The following is a 12,684-nucleotide window of genomic DNA, read 5'->3' as shown; positions in this document are numbered from 1 at the left end:
ACCAGTGTTGTGCAAAAACAATGTCCAGAAAGTCCAGTGTGTGTGTAAGAACCATATGTGTGGGTCAGTACTGTGTGGTGGTGTGATTGAGAGACCGTATCGCCTGCGGGAAGAAGCTCCTCCTCAGTCTCTCTGTGTTGGTCTTCAGGGAGCGGAATCGCTTTCCTGACCTCAACAGAGAGAACAGTCTGTTGTTGGGATGGCTGAGGTCCTTCACGATCTTCCTGGCCTTGGTCCAGCACCGCCTGCTGTAGATTGAGTGCAGGTCAGGGAGCTCGGAGCGGATGGTGCGCTCAGCTGACCGCACAACCCTCTGTAGAGCTCGTCTGTCCTGCATGGTGCTGTTCCCGAACCAGGTTAAGATGTTTCCCGCCAGGATGCTCTCTATGGTGCACGAGTAAAAGTTCCTGAGCACCTTGGAGGGCAGTTGGAAGTCTCTCAAGCGTCTGAGGTGGTAGAGACGCTGTCGGGCCTTTTTCACCACGGTGTTGATGTGACAGGACCATGACAGGTCCTGCGTGATGTGAACTCCGAGGTATTTGAAGCTGTCCACTCTCTCCACTGGCACCAGTTTTCCAGATTCCTAATCTCCTTCAGGTAGGCCGTCTCGTTGTTATCAGAGATCAGGCCCACCACGACGGTGTCGTCAGCAAACTTGATGATGGTGGTGGAGCTGGTAGTGGCCACACAGTCATATGTGTACAAAGAGTACAGCAGGGGGCTCAGAACACACCCCTGGGGGGCTCCAGTGCTGAGAGTGGTGGAGGCTGAGACATGTCCGCCCATCCTTACTGCCTGTGGTCTGCCAGTTAGGAAGTTGGAGATCCACTGACACATAGATGAGCTGAGTCCCAGATGCTCCAGCTTGGTGGTGAGTGTGGAGGGAATTATGGTGTTAAATGCAGAGCTGTAGTCTATGAAGAGCATTTTAACATAATTCCCCCTTCTAGTTAGGAGTTAGGATATTAGGAAATTGCTGCGGTGCTTCAGTGCAAACATACTGTTATAAATTAAGCTTAAATAGACATGAAAATAAAAATAAGAATTAAAAGTGCTAAGTAGATAGATAGATATATACATGAGTGCAGGTGGTGATCAGTGCCAAACATGGAATGATGCAGTGAACACAGCGTAGGGCCATGTGTTAGTGGTGGGAACAGTCATATCCACTCACACTCACTGACTGTTTATTACTAATCACTGTGTAACTGCTGTGAATTCACAGTAACTGCCGTCTCCTTACAAATCTTCATTAGATTAACCACACTTATACAGACTGTATATAACTACCAACTCTCCAGCCATGTTGATGGATTGCCAATATTGGCTGGAAATATTCATTTCCAGGGAAAGGACACAGGCAGATGATGCTTACAGGATGTGATGTGACAACACTAATGAAATATTGATGTGTCATATTTGTCCAAGGCGTATTTCATTGTTATGGAAAAAGAGAATATCAAAATCATGATGACCAATTGGAGTGGTGATGTCTATGACTTTGTGTATATAATTTGGAATTTTGTACAAATGTAGGCCAATAAGGAATATATGATATCATTTCATTCATTTCAAAGGTTTATTTGCATGACGCACAAACAGACACAATTGAAAGGTACAAATGTGCATGACACGAATTCAAACGTGGTGCAGATGTGTGTCACAGGTTGATCTGGCTGTAGGCTGTGGCACTTGGCCAGAGGTGGCGCTGGTTGACTCGACTCCATGTTAGTGCACAAAGTAAACTGCTCGCTTTAGTTGTGAAGCAAAAACGCTGAAACCGGAGAAATAAAACGTGCGAGCGGAACGATAACGACGACAAGAGTCTCCCGATCGTTTACTCTTGCTGTCCTGTGAACAACATCGGCGTGGTGTTACTTGTTTGCTGTTTTCGCGATCGCGTCGCGCATGAGGATATCACCAGATAAACTCGCCACATTTTAAACATTTTGTTGTTCAACAGCATCAAGACTGACGGAGTGTGTTTGAGATAACCTCACAAGTGTCACAGATGACACATTTGGCGTTTTTTTGCTGGTTTGTCGGTAGCAGCTCCTGAAACGCAAGACTGCCACACATCTGTTCGACCAACGCCAGTTGATCTAAACGCCAGTAGATCTGGAACACCGGCGCGAAATTTGATTCCCTGGTAGCTGAATGCAGTTTACCGTTAGTGTATTAATGGTTTAATAAAATCACGTTTTTACATCCATTCCAAGGCCATTAACACACATGGGCAGCTGATAATAACGTTTAAAGGAAATATCTTGACGCCGCACTTGTTTAATATATAACAAGGGTGTCGCAGCTGGGGTTTGATAGTCGCGTTTTAAGCAATGTGGGAACTTTTTCAGCATGTAATCTGAGCTTGTAATACGGTGTTATCACTATAAGTAATCGGTCTGAAAGAACAGACGGCAGAAACTGTCGGAAATCTGGAGAAAGGAGTCACCTTAGTAGTGAATATTAACACATTACAGCATTCTAGTCTTTTTTTTCTTCCAAACTTGAAAGGGCACAAAAGCATGCTCAGACTCTGCTCTCCTGTGTCCAGTAGTCCCAAACAAACATCTAAATTTAAAAATGAAAACTTTGCATATCGAGAGGATTCACTCTAAAGATTTGGTTTATTTTATTTAATTTACTGATTTTTTTTAAATGAATATTTCTTTGAACTGAAAGAAGTTGTACAAAAGGTTTTAATGTGTGTGATATACGGTTTTTACCCATGTAAAAATGTGGTGATAAATATCCTTACATTGAATTTAGAGTTTGTACTACCATTTATCTTGCAGACAATGAGGTTGATGGTGACACAGTTGACTGCGGTCTTACTGAGACTATGGTTGCATACCTTTTCCAAGGATCCTTCAAAAAGCAGGTTAAATTCAACCAGTTTGTGTCAAGGATGAAGGAATCTTCAGTCAGTCTGACTCTACAGACTGTCTCTCCAGAAGACTGGCAACCATCTACTTCGTCAACTTCAATAAGGTATTTTCTTATTTATAATGAAGTTAGTATGTCTGAAGCATACATGTTGGCCGTTATGCACTTTTAGGATTTAGTTAATATGATCATTGTTTCTACCATATGTATTGTTACTGTAGTGTTTTATACTTCAATTCATGCAATAAAAACAAACACTTAACTGTTTTCACAGCAATGAAAATACTTTGAGACTGCCAGCCTCTTTTGAAATTCCAAGATTTCCCAAAAATCTGCAACTAAAACTGGACAACAAAGAACCGTGCCATAAAAATCCAAGGGACAGACACACAATAATCAGAGTTCTATATGAAGCTGTGGCACAGTATACTATGTAAGTTAATCAGGGTAATGTTAGCTTGTTGCTTTAGAAAAAGCTGAATCTGTCATATTGAAAATAAACGCTACATTACTAAGAAACAATAACTAACACTTGATAAAGTTTGTTTGTCAGCAGTTGCTCTAACACTTCTGTTTCTTCTGATATTACAGGTATCCCACAAATTCTGAATATGTGCAAGCTGTGAAGACGCTGGTAACGAAGTATCCTTTCCTCAAGGATCATGAGGGAAATGGTTATGTAAGTTAAATTTAAAATTAGCATAAGGTTCCTTCAAGATTACAAAGTAAAAGTGAAGCTTTTTTCGATCTTGTTTTGTTAGTAAGACAATCTGTAGCCTCTCAGTAGGTTTGTATGAAGTATGTGTTACGTAAGGCCCAAAATGGCCTCCGTACAAGAAAGTAGTAGCTCTAATATTGACCAGTAACGAACCACCACACGCACACTGTAATGGGTTACACAAGATTTATTTGTTCTTTCTCCGGGTAAAACTACTGGCTGAAGACACAACTCTGGCCAGGAATCCAAGGCCCAAAGCCACCGCGGTCAGGGTTGTTAGCCTTTTCAGGCCTGACTTCGTTCGAGGCTGGGTCTCCAGATCACATCCTGGGAGCTGGAACTTCCCCAAAACTGGTCCAGTTTCCTTGTCAGGGGCACAGAGAGTCTCCAGTCCAGTGTTTGTTTTCCTGCCTTCCAGCACATCCACTCACATCCCAATAAGAATGAGTCCTCCCTCCAACATCCTCAGTTTATTTTAAAAGCAAAACCAGGCCAGGTTAAAAATCTTTTCCATTAAAATGTGCACACTTCATCCTGGATCTTCGAGGCTTCCCTGCTTCACCAGTGTCCTACTAAAAAAAACAACGACAACCCCTACTTCCTGTTTCCTCTCCCCTTTATAGAGAAGGGCTCCAATCCTCCCCAATCAGCTGCTCCCTGTATTCAACTCCAAATAGCTGGCAGCTGGACTAGAGTAGAATCTCCACTCCCACATGGGTGTGGCCCACACCTCACATCAAACACAAAAAAACACCAAAGCATGCAATTAATACAAAACAAAATCTAAAGAAATGCCAACCCAAAAGCTTAGTGGGGGATTCTCTCCATCCTTTTCCACCATGCTATACTCTGTAACATATGTTTACTGATTCTTTGTTGGGTGTATTTTGTGTAGATTGTTTTTACAGTAACTTATGTTTCTGTTCAACAAGCACACATGGCATATGTCTTTGAGACGTAAATTCAAATCAGAGCGGGCACCACTAGTCGACAGTGAGGCAGTGAGGCGTTGTAAGGAGAAGTTTGGTTCTACGAGGAGAGGGCAGCCTAATAAATGTCAACGAACAAGTCAGAGAAATGTTTGTCAGGTTGGTGTGAGGGACACCTTGAGCTATAAAATGTTCTTGCCTCTGTTATTACATCTAAAACTAAGGATTAGGGATGCAACTGTACCTTTTTTCAAACCGAAACAATACCAATACTTGGATTAGAGCACTTGCTAATACAAAGTACCAGTGCTAATACTTCTACCTCACAAAAAATTATTAATTGGAAGGCGCTAAAAGAGGGTGAACTAGATTTAAAAAACAAAAACAAAAAAAACCCATTTTAAATATGACTCCAAAACTAAAATTTCAAGTTAACAATTAAGATTTTATGTGAAATTATTTCAGAGTTTCCATATTTTAAATATTGGTTCATGGTATCGGTTAACTTTAACCGATACGAGTTCTTTGTGATGCACAGATCGTGTCAGCTCTAATTGTATATTTAGTCTTATGTTGGGTTTCTAATCTGTTTTGACTTTCTCTTCTCACTCTTGCTTTCTTTCAAGGGACCATGCGTCCAAGGAGAGGATTTATTATCCATAGACGCCCACTTAAAGGTCATACAGTGCCAATATCAGAAGATGCAACCAGATACCATGGTGGTTCATAACCGTATGCAGCAAACGTTTGCTTGGCGGCAGAAAGAAATTGCAAATGGTATGCCTGTGGAAGATGTGTTGAAGAAGTACCCCTTCTTAGGGATGCCTACTGGTGTAAGTCAGAAAGCTGAATTGAACTTGGAAATAGCTGTCACATTTAACATGTTTATAGTAGTATATTTTATTTGCCCTTGACCTTGCTTTCTTCATCTGTCCCTCTTTCCTTTTTTTGTATGTTCATGTAACTTCTTACAGTATTGTTGTTAAATTCTATAAAAAAAATAATTATGCAGCACCATACATAATTAATATCAACTTTAGATTATTTCATTTTCATACACTGTTATTTTGTACTGAAAATGAATTTTTTACTTGTAGCTGTGCAACGAACTCAGGTGGATCCAACCAACAACGGGTAATGTAAGCCAGCGAAGGTGATTGGCCTTACACGAGGGAAAACCCCACTCTACCAGCTCTACCTTGATGCAAGAGAGGAGGCTCTCACTGATGACCTACCAGGTATTTGCTTTTTTTTTTTAACTTCAAGGCTTCCATTTTATATAATTTTTATAGGTAACTGGAAATGCCAGATAAAATGCATGGGTGATCTTGTGTTTTGTTGTTTTTTTGGCAGATCTTGACACAAGGGCTGCACTTTTATTCCTGCCATACGTCTTCAAGGAGAAACTGGATCTCTTTGTCATACTTGGAGAGGTGTGTGTATTAAAATATTTAGTCTATATAAAAGGAAAACAAATGTATCTTTTGTTAAGAGACTAAGATATTGCTTTCCTCTACCTTCTCTTTTGACTTCAAAGGTTCATCCGAAAACCCCCTATCCAACTGTTCAGCTACTTCATGAAGACTGGAAACCAGTGTTCTCCAGAAGCGCTCCAAACATTGTGAAGTTGGATGGCAGTGAAGTGTGCAGAAGCTCGTGTATTTTTGAAGGAATCATCTCTTATTTCTGCTTGTATTTTGTCTTCAACCTTGCTTATCCAAAACATCTGAAGAACACCCTGATTTTTCTCCAAAAGTACATTGTGAAAATAGATGAGGGTGAGGACCGGCCTCTGCCAATCACAGTCACCAGACAAATAAATCTTCTGTATTGACCACCATGCCTCAGCCATATCAGTGCTCCAAATGTGGCAGAAGAACCTTTAGTTTGACAAAGCTTATTCAGCACATAGGACTTATTCATTCCCATGATGCCAATTTTGATATAACCTGTGGACTCAGTGACTGCTGTTCTTCCTTCAAAAAATATGAATCTTTCAGACGACATGTGTATAGGAAACACAGAGAGCAAGTGTTGTGTCCCCATAAAGACTTAGATGAAAATGAGCAGGAGGTAGTCAGTCCACACCCAAATGAATTTGCAAATGACATAACTGAAAATATTGAAACCCCTCCATCCTGGGATGAATTTTTGATAAATTTCAGAGACAATCTTTTCAAGTTCATTCTTAAGTGCAGAGAGAAAAATTCTTTACCGGTCTCTGTTCAGGAAGAAATTGTGGAAGACGTAAATTTTCTGATGTGTTTTTTCAAGGAGAACTACGATGCTTTTATAGCATATCATTTAGAGAAAATGGGTCTTGACGTGTCTTTGTGTCCAGAGGTTAAAAATGTCCTGCATTCAAATGAATTTTTTGAGAAGGCTTCAACAGCTATTCGATCTCCTTATTTAGTCAAAGAACATTGCAAATCAAAGATCAACATGACAGAGCCTGTTCATTGCAAATTAAGAGACTCTGTGGGTCATACAGTTAGCTCGTATTCATATGTGCCTGTTGATAAGGTGCTAAAAAATTATCTTTCTCATGAAGACATAAAAGATCACATTTTTTCAAGTGGCAATTCGGAAACTGATGAATTTCTAACAGATTACTCTGATGGAGAAATCTTCAGACATCATCAATTCTTCAAGGATAACCCAAATGCACTGCGACTCCATTTTTATGAGGATGAATTTGAAGTACTTAATCCTCTAGGATCTAAATGATCCAAACACAAACTTAGTGCATTTTATTACACTGTAGGCAATTTGGACAAAAGGTACACTTCTCAGCAGAGGCACATTCATCTAGCGTTATTGGTACGCTATTCTTTCGTTAAGCGGTGTGGTTGGCATGTTATCCTTAAACCTTTGCTTGATGATTTGGAAAAACTTTCCACTGATGGCTTTACTTTTACCATTGATAAAACTGAACACACTATTCATGCTGCTCTTGCAACTTTATCTTGTGATAATTTATCAGCTCACATGATTGGTGGTTTTTCTATGTCATTTAACACTGGTAGAATTTGTCGGTATTGCATGGCTTCTTATGAAGATATGAAACAATCCTTTGAGGAAGAAAGCTTTGTTTTAAGAACATCAGAGGTTCACCAGTATCATCTTGCACGAATCCAAGAATTTCCGGATGATAAAACAATATATGGTGTAAATAGTTCATGTCCTTTTGACAGACTGAGTTATTTCAGTGTTACACAAGCTTTACCACCTGATGTAATGCATGATCTGTTGGAAGGTGTAGTTCCTCTAGTTATGAAACTAGTGATTTGTAAAGCCCACACTGAGAAGCATATTACAATTAGAGAGATCAATGAAGAATTGCAAAAAATGCCCATTGGTCAGAATGACAAAACAAACAAACCAGTACAGTTATCAGAAAGACTACAGAGTGTTGGTATTGTTGGATCAGCATCTCAAAAGTGGTGCCTGTTCAGATTGCTGCCATTTCTGATGGCAGACCGTGTGCCACCTAATTGTAAATATTGGCATGTTTTTCTTCTATGTCGTGAAATAACAGAGATTGTAATGGCTAAAAAAGTGCGAAAAGAGAATATTTTATTGTTGAAGTTGCTTGTCCATGAGTTTCTCACAAAACTGAAAAGTGTATTTGGGGATGTAATTACACCAAAGTGTCATTATTTAATCCACTATGCAAGACTGATTGAAATGTTCGGCCCTCTACGTTTGTTATGGTGTATGAGATTTGAAAGTAAGCACCAGTATTTCAAAACGTTGTCCCGCAATTGTAGAAATTTTATGAACATTGCTACAACTTTGAGCAACAGACATCAGTTCAGACAGTGCTGGGAGTTTTCTAACAAAAGTTTACTTGGTGAATTTGAAAATGTTTTTGGAAAAAGTGTGACTACACCATTTTTGTCATTACCACTGGAACTGCAACAAGCACTGACAGTCTATTGTGGCTTTTCTGAAGTTGATAGTGCTAAGAAAGCTTTCCAGCGTGTGTCAGAAGTAATTGTGAACAGTGTCAAATACTGTGTAAGAGATGTGTTTGTCATTGATGTACTGCATTCAGAGAAGATTCCTCTGTTCTGGCAAATTAAGTACATATTTAATATTGACACAATGTGGGTCTTTTGTGGAAAAATTCTCATTCCTCTGTTATATGACAACCATTTTCATTCATACAGTGTTAGAGTTGATAGTGAATGGACGTTGCTAAAACCTGGACAGGAAATTGATGTTGCAGCTTATGACACATACTCTGTTGATAACAGTTTGTATGTAACAGTTAAGCAATGTATTTAAGAAGGTAATAAATGTGACAAGTATTTTTGACTTTGTATCTTCAATTTTTCAAATCTTGAGAGGAAAAATGTAGGAAATCTGTGTTTAGATACTGAACCTTTAGAAAGACATTTTTGTACTCCTTTTAAGGGTTCTTTTTTGTACTTTATACTAAGGGTACAACTTTGCCCTTTAAAGTACAGGTTTGACATGTAAAAGGTACAAATTACAAGGGTACAAATCAGTACCCACAGTTTAGGGTACAGAACGGTACCTTAGAGGGTACCACCCCAGTGACAAGCCATTGTACCCCTATAGGTACATTTCTGTACTTTAATTTCTGAGTGTGAATGATTGATGAAGTTGAAAAGCTTAAAACTGAGCTTGACTAGGCCTTCCCCAGAGTCTCCATCAACACCACCTTTCCTCAATTCTTATGATGTATTACCACCAATTGGAATAGGCCATTAGAAGTATACTTCATCTTGTCTCCCTCTATTCTCTTTCCATCACCCCCAACCGGTCGCAGCAGATGGCCGCCCCTTCTTGAGCCTGGTTCTGCCGGAGGTTTCTTCCTAAAGGGAGTTTTTCCTCCCCACTGTCGCCCAGTGCTTGCTCAAAGGGGATCATTGGATTGTTGGGGTTTTCTGGCTTTTTCTGTAGTGTTTTCACCTTACAGTATAAAGCAGCTTGAGGAGACTGTTGTTTTGCCATGATGCTATATAATCTTAAATATAACTGAATTTTCTAAACATCTATTATAGCATCAAAGTAAAACAAAAAAACTAAAGTATACTTCAATGAAATTAATCAAAATGTCGAATCTGGCAAAAAAAAGAAAAGAAAAAAGGTTTCACCTTTAAATAAAAATCCAAATCACAAAAATTCTGATTTTTGTTGTGTGTGGGGGTTTTTGTGTGTGTTGTCAAGTATAAAAGTTTTGCACTCTGTCACGGTCTCGATGTCTGCCCGGCCGGCTCCGCAAGGTTACATATGTTTATTGTGTTGCTGCTTTCTTCCACTCGTCATTCTGCCTGGGCGGAGCTCAGGCCCACGCACCTGTCTGCAATTACGCTGCAACGTGTCCTGTCTGTATGGAGCCTGAGAGCTGCCAGAGTAATAATGTAGATACAGGCCTCTTTCTCCTTCTGCTGGTGTTCATGGTTTTATTCCATTGATGTTGCTATCATTTGTAAATATATTTATTTGGTGTTATTTTATCAATTTTCTACTACTGTCGTTCATGTAATTTTTTTTGTATTTAAATATGATTTTTTTAAGTAATGCTGCGAGTTAAATAAAGGTTTCATTGAATAAAAAAAAGATTTAAAGATGACTGGTGGCGGAAGCAGAGCACAGACTGTGAGAATCTATCGCCATCGTGTGGTGCAGAGATATATTTCCATTGAATTTAGACAACGAAAGCTTGGCTCACAGAGCAGCTGCAACACGAACAAAAAACATTAAATAGCAACATATTATATTATATTATATTATATTATATTATATTATATTATATTATATTATATTATATTATATTATATTATATTATAGTGCAAACAGTGCAGGCTTCAGCTCTGGGGAAGAAGCTGTTCCTCAGTTTGGGTGGATTCTGTCACTCACAGCGTTGTTAGCCCTCTTGTGCGCGCAGACTGCAACCCCCCTCCCCCGCCCCCCCACTGTGCGTTGCCCTGATATCTGCAGTGTGAGGTTGGATCGCTCATTTTCATCCTCACACTGATGCCACTTATTTCGGTCTTTGTTTGACATAAAAGGGCATATTTGTCACTTTATTGCAACTATATTTGCACTCTTGAGCTCCTTCATTCACTGACTGATTATAAAGTTATTACTTGCGTTATGTATTCATCCTTTTGAACATAATTAATGAAGCCACATGTAATCACTAAAATTTGTATTTTGGGTACAATAAGAGAGTTTCAGATGTAATGCTGTTTTGTTTAAATTTCACCAACTTGCTGATGCCCACGGTTGTGAGTGCAGCTTCTTACTGTACATGGGTGGATGGTTGTAAATCACATCACAGATGCCAAAAACCTCTCAAACCAAGCCCTCTTGCCGGTGATGCTGTGCGCAACCTCGTGACAACCACATGACTGATACTAACTCCTGAGCTGACTGTATGCTAACATGCGCCACAAATAAGGGTCATATTTGGATTTAAAACAATCACCGAGAAGCTTCCACTGAATGCTACTTTCCCCTGCATGACACTGAAATCATTAACACATACTAACCCTCCATACCCTGTAGGAAACTCACTTGCTTGGAATAACATTTCAACAGGGAAAGAGTTGAGAGCAAATGTCCTTCTCTTGAACCTTCTGTCAGTCAGACAAGTGTAGCTTGGGCTTTTCTTTGCACAGGACAGGATTAACAATGGCGACATAAACGAGCTAAGGAAGCATAGAAACTGCAGAAAGGGCGTATGGCTCCTGTGTCAGTGAATCCAAACTACCTCTATGTTTGAACAAATCCAGTTACACAGCTCAAGAAAATATTACTCTAACGGAAGAAAAAGGCAGTATGTGTCTCAGTAGTACTAAAAAGCTATTATATCAAAACGTAAAGGGAAAACAGTTTGATGAGCTGTATAGTGAACTGAAACTGAAACAAAACGAAGCCTATCATTAGGAATACTGACTTTTTACAACTTCAGTTCTTTTTTCACTCAGTAGGTAAGAGATAAGATAAGATAGAACTTTATTAATCCCTCGGGTGGGTTCCTCTGGGAAATTCGACTTCCAAAAAGCACAGCAACGACCGAAGTTACAGTTACAGAATTGTTATATATATATATATATATATATACACACACACACACACACACACACACACACACACACATATATAAATACAGAGACAAATATAAATAAAATATACAAAGGGGATAAATAGAATAAATAGGAATAAAAAATAAAAATACAAGTGAATTGCACATTTCAAGTATTGAGTCTATTGCACTGTTGACTATTTACAAAAAGTATTGCACAAGGTATTGTACAGTGAGGTGAAGAGGCACTACAGCTTAGTTGTTCCCCCCTCCTTTGTCCTCCTGTTTCCCCTCCCTCTCCCCTCCCGAGAGGAGTTAAACAGTTTGATGGCGTGTGGGACAAAGGAGTTTTTAAGTCTGTTAGTTCTTGTCTTGGGGAGAAGCAACCTGTCACTGAACAGACTCTTCTGATTGTTTATGGCCGTGTGCAGAGGATGCCCAGCATTGTTCATAATGTCCATCAGTTTCTTTAGGTGGCAGCAAACTACAAACAATGGTTGCATTTTACACTCATCCGTTTTCATTAGAGGCAGAACCCAGAAGCACATCCAGGTTTAGGTCTACTGCTTGGTGCTACACAGAAACAGGCTGAACAGACTGGAACTCACATGAATTTGGACGAATCGAAGTAAGAATGTCACTTCTGCTCAATTGAATTGATTATCATGACCCTCACTAATAGCCACCTTAATAAGTTAAGAGCAATGTGCCAAAGTAGTATAAATATTTTAACTTTTGGAAAATCCAGCAGGTTGATTAAGTGATTTCACATCATGTGTTCAAACGGCTTGTCAGTTTTTAATATATCCCATGTGCGCATACTTAAGCTTTAAAAAAATACAGTCCAATGACCTGATAGATGTTTGCTGAACATTGTGGTTTACATCAGCACTTAAATTAAATCATAAAGAACCTGTTTTGTGTGGGCTGTTCGATACCATGAAGCAAGACCTCTGAACATCTCACTTTTTACACACAAACACACGCATCCAAGCAAACAGTGTTTTATGTGCTGTGAGGTTTATAATATTATTTTATGCCATGTTAGACCCCTAATTAAAGATTGTGAATTATTATGTAGTTTTAGT

General features: G+C 39.3%; 1 pseudogene; it reads left to right on the top strand.

Annotated features, from left to right (window-relative positions):
• The first annotated feature begins 2,440 nt into the window (after nt 1–2,440).
• On the top strand, nt 2,441–8,846 carry LOC146575912 (sterile alpha motif domain-containing protein 3-like; annotated as a pseudogene).
• The last annotated feature ends 3,838 nt before the right edge of the window (nt 8,847–12,684 follow it).

The sequence above is a fragment of the Mchenga conophoros genome, linkage group LG4, assembly GCF_057382185.1.
Source record: "Mchenga conophoros isolate Kocher_MC1m ecotype Shallow Benthic linkage group LG4, M_conophoros_male_GT1.1, whole genome shotgun sequence".
Taxonomy (NCBI): domain Eukaryota; kingdom Metazoa; phylum Chordata; class Actinopteri; order Cichliformes; family Cichlidae; genus Mchenga; species Mchenga conophoros.
Note: the sequence above shows the minus strand (reverse complement) of the source record. Positions and strands in the feature narration are given on the sequence as shown.